This window comes from Arachis ipaensis, chromosome B10 (assembly GCF_000816755.2).
Source record: "Arachis ipaensis cultivar K30076 chromosome B10, Araip1.1, whole genome shotgun sequence".
NCBI lineage: Eukaryota > Viridiplantae > Streptophyta > Magnoliopsida > Fabales > Fabaceae > Arachis > Arachis ipaensis.
Window position 1 is genome coordinate 23,562,939 of NC_029794.2, and position 5,046 is coordinate 23,567,984.

Here is a 5,046-nt window from a genome sequence, read left to right on the forward strand (position 1 = left end):
CGGTGGACGAGCTATACAGCAGCCATCCTTCACAAGAACAACAACAACAACAACTAAATACTGGTATCTATTTTTTTTTATCTAAAAGTGTGTGAGCCGATGAAAAATAGGTAAAGACACTCTAATATTTATGTCAATTTGAGGCAATAGGTGAAAGCTTATGAGAGGTGTTAATGTACATGGAGGGATTCAGAATCCCTCCTTTTATATTCTTAGGATTATCGGGCTGGTCATTAAATTTTGTAATCTTGCATAACTAAAACGAGATATAGTTTCATTTAATGATGTGGATACATTATCATTTTAGAGATTTGGCGTATCTTTGAGAATTTGATCTTCTGTATGACAATCGTGCCCCTTATCAATTGCTAAAATGGCCAACAGGTAGGGATCCTGGATCGACCTCAATAGAGCGACATGAAGTTGTCTAAAATAATGCGCCTCAGAAAAGTTTAGTCAAATGGCCAACTATTTGTATTTGAACGGTAGTTGACCTTCCATGTTAGCAGGGCAGGTTTCTTACTTGTGGTCTTTCTGATGTGTGCTGATTCAATCCAGTGTGAATATCTTCATGCTAGCTCTAACATATTCCACAGAGAATAACTCGTTCAAACTTTGAACCGAGTTCTCTCGTCATAAATGCCCTCTGAGTTTTTATCTTTGGTGCAAAGATGATTAACAAGAGTGGTGAGGTTTGGCGCGAAAACCAAAGACAATAATTATGGCTTCACATGTTCTCGAAGATGGAGAAATCTACCTTTTTTTTCCTTGAAAAGGGATTTAATTAATATTTTACTCTTGATGTTTCAAATTTTGAACGTCAAGTTAGTTCTAAAATCTTAAGCCATTTCTTCAACTATTCATTTCTTACTTCCCTTTATTTTGTTAATCAGTAAGCACAAAATACTCACGAGCGGTGAATTGAGAATATAAAAATCAATGATAATTTTTTTATAAACGGAAGTGTATATGGAATAAATATACTAATGGATACATCCTAATACTTTTTAAAGGCTTGCAAATGAACTCTAAGAACTTATAAGTAGTTGTATGTTCCTCACGAGTTTGAAATATGAAGATAATTATATGAGATAAGAATAGAAAAATTGGAAATGCAGATTTTATCCAGGTTCTGGCACACTTCTATGAAAATGGTAAATACTTATCATGAGAATGGGGTTTTATCATTCTACACTAATTTTTTTAAGTAGGTGAACTATGAATGTTTTTTAAGTCTTCAGACTTATATGTAGCAAAAAAAATATTAGCATCTAGTTGTTTTAGAGCAAATATGAATCAACAGTTATTTTAAATAATATGTTATTGTTTCTTTTGAAAATGCTATTTGAGATACTTCAAATTTTAATATAGTTTCTAATATCCTTAGAGTATTTTAGAAAAATTGAGGTATAATCAGACTTAGACACAATGTATCATATTATATCTTATCTAGAATATTAAAAGTCATGAATTATAATATTTAATATTTAAGGCAGTAGAAAAGGCAAACAATGATATGTACTGGTTTAGCTACAATGCTTAAATCCAGTCCTCAAGAATACTTGAGAGTTTTACTTTTAGAATAAATGTACAAAAGATATTATTTACATTGAGCCTTCTTATGCTACTACTTTAACTCAGATTGTACACAACACAACCTAAGGACCTTTGATATTATTTTTTCAAGTATTTTAAGGACTACAAAGTGATTCAATTGGATACTCTACCAATTAAGAACCTTAGATATTGAATTGACGTTCTCAGGTAAGACTTCGATTAGATATTCTACTAACCTAAGAACATTAAATATTATTGCCCCAAGCCTTCTCAGGCTAATCAATGACTCGATTAAAAAGTGCAAATTAATAAAAGGATGTGTACTATAACGATTAGGTTAATTTGGATATGATTGATTGAATACTTGTTTGATTAAAATTGTAATTGCAAATGTTTAATTTGTGAAAAATGAGAAAATTAAAGATGAAAATAATATTTGGCGGAGACCTCTAATTCTAGTGAAAACTCTGAAAATTTTTTGTAAAAAATTAATAAGCTATGGTTTTTATTGATGCTTAGATTCTTTGATCTTTGGGGGATAATGATTTCACGTCATTGTTTGTAGATTTATAATAGTGGTAACGATCAACAAGGGAGAAGAAAACATGAGCACTTTATGGTGTCTCTTTGTTGCGCATGGGTTCAACATGGAACCGTTTAGGTCAAAGGGGGTATCTAGATGTTCATGCACTAAGTGTTGACTATATTAGTATTTAGGTACGGCGAATATAACCAATCATTTGTACCATTATGGGTTCAAACCTTGTATTAGGTATGGACTAAACACGAAAAAATTGATGTGATGCATGGAGTCAGTATTACAATTAAGGAGGGCTAAAAGGTAACTTAACATGGAAAAGATTAATTGGAAGTATGGGTGAACATGGATCGGATAATATCTGCATATCTGCGATATTTATCCATATCCGATTCGCAAATTGCGGATATTAACGATCTGCATGATCATTGAATCGATCCAATCCGATCTGCACTCTAATAGGATCGGATAATGGATATTATACCATTACCCATGGACCTGATCCGCAGATCCGCAACTCATAATAAAAAATGAATAAATAATATAAATACCTAACTATCAACACCCTAATGACCTAAACCTAATATCCTAACTTCTCTCCAGAAAACGGCGCCTTTCACACCTAATCTATCAACCCTCACCCTCTTTTCAGTTTTGGCTTCTCGAGCCACACCTAATCAGCGATGCTTACCACTACCAATCAGAAACTCCCTCTTTTCTTTGTCGTCGTTACATTTGTCTTCCTCATTGTGCTTCGTCAACACTTTGACCTCGTGGATCGTCGCCGATTGGTTCCTCCCTCTACGTCGCCTAACCGCCTCCTTCATTATCATCTGGCCGCCTCCTTCTTCATCACCTTGACACCTCGCCGACAAGCTACCTTGCCAATACTTTTTCTTCAACACTTTTCTTCTTGTTTGTTGCTTTTTTTCCAACAAATGATGAGAAAAACATGAAAATCTCAATAATCGATTATTCATCAGGATTTTTTTGTAAAAAAATGAGATATCAATAAATTTAATTTTTTATTCTGAGTTGTTGCTGTTATGACTTTAATTCTACATTGCTGTTGAATTATTAAATTATTGTTGTTGTTGCTTAATTATTATTGTTGCTACTGAACTATTGAATTAGAGTTTAGTTATTGTTTAATTGTTGATTTTAAAAGTATTATTGATTTTTTAATAGAAATAAATAATTTAAAATATTTTTTTGGATATATCCGATATTCGATTTTATCCAATTTGCAAATGTGCATATCGGATCAAATTTGAGCATAAAATGTATATATATTAGATCTGATCTGATTCGATGAGTTTAGTGGATCGAAATTTCGGCTATATCCAATCTGATTCATGTGCAGCCCTAATTGGGAGGGTAACCGTAAGAGATATAAGGAGTTGATATTTGATGCAGTTAGTTTTGGAAGCAAATCCATAAAATAATGGAGGATATGCGATTTGCTACAACCAGATTTGTGCTGGTGGCAACGGTGCTAGAAAGGGTATATCGTTATCTGCACCAGTACTACCAACAAAAAAGGAGAGGGACAACTAGGAGAACGATGCAAATAATTATAAGGACCCTTGGAATTTTTCTTTTCTTTCTTTTGGTTCTCTATTTTTGTTATTTGACATTTTATAGATTTCATATGTTTTATTTGTATTATTGATATTTTGGTTTATTGTTTTAATAAAACATACTATTAATTTTCTATTGTGATTAATGGTCATTTAAATGCAAATTTTGGTAGCAGGATAATAAATGTTTAATTTATTTAATTAAAAAAATAAAAATTAGTTATTTGTTATTGTCAGATTTATAATGGGATGTATCTAATAGTAACTAATTAATTTAATTCTTTAATTAAAAAAAGGAGGATCAAGGTAAATGTATGTTAGATTTACTATCAGAAGAATCCAATTGTAACATTATTTAAAACCATCAATCATGGTGTTATTTACCGTTGGACAATAATTAGTGAAATGTTAGTATGGAATAACAAAAATCTAACAATAACATATTTTCGGATATATCCGATATTCGATCTTATCTGATTTGTAGATGTGCATATCGAATCGGATTCGAGCATAAAATGTGCGAATATTAGATCTAATCTGATGCGATGAATTTAATGGATCGAAATTTCGGTTATATCCAATCTGATTCGTGTGCAGCCCTAATTGGGAGGGTAACCATAAGAGATATAAGGAGTTGATATTAGATACAGTTAGTTTAGGGAGCAGATCCACAAAATGATGGAGGATATGAGGTTTACAACTATCAGATTCGTCCTGGTGGCAACGCTGCTAAAAGGGGCATATCGTTATCTGCACCAATACTACCAACAAAAAAGGGGAGGGACAACTAGGAGAATGATGCAGATGATTATAAGGACCCTTAGAATTTTTCTTTTCTTTCTTTTGGTTCTCTATTTTTGTAATTAGACATTTTATAGATTTTATATGTTTTATTTGTATTATTGATATTTTGGTTTATTGTTTTAATAAAACATACTATTAATTTTCTATTGTGATTAATGGTCATTTAAATGCAAATTTTGATAGCAGGATAATAGATGTTTAATTTATTTAATTAAAAAAATAAAAATTTGTTATTTGTTATCGTTAGATTTATAGTGGGATGTATCCAATGGTAACTAATTAATTTAATTTTTTAATTAAAAAAAGGAGGATTAAGGTTACTGTTGAATTTACTATTAGAAGAATCCAATTGTAACATTATTTAAAACCATCAATCATGGTGTTGTTTACCGTTGGACAGTAATTGGTAAGATGTTAGTATGGAATAACAAAAATCTAACAATAACATATTTTTGTTGAAGTTTTTTTAATTTGGCCTAGTCTGACCTGACAGGCTCAGGCGTAGTCTGTTAGGCGAGTAAGTCTCCAAAATGGTCCCTCAGATTGAGCCCGTGCACCAATGTTACC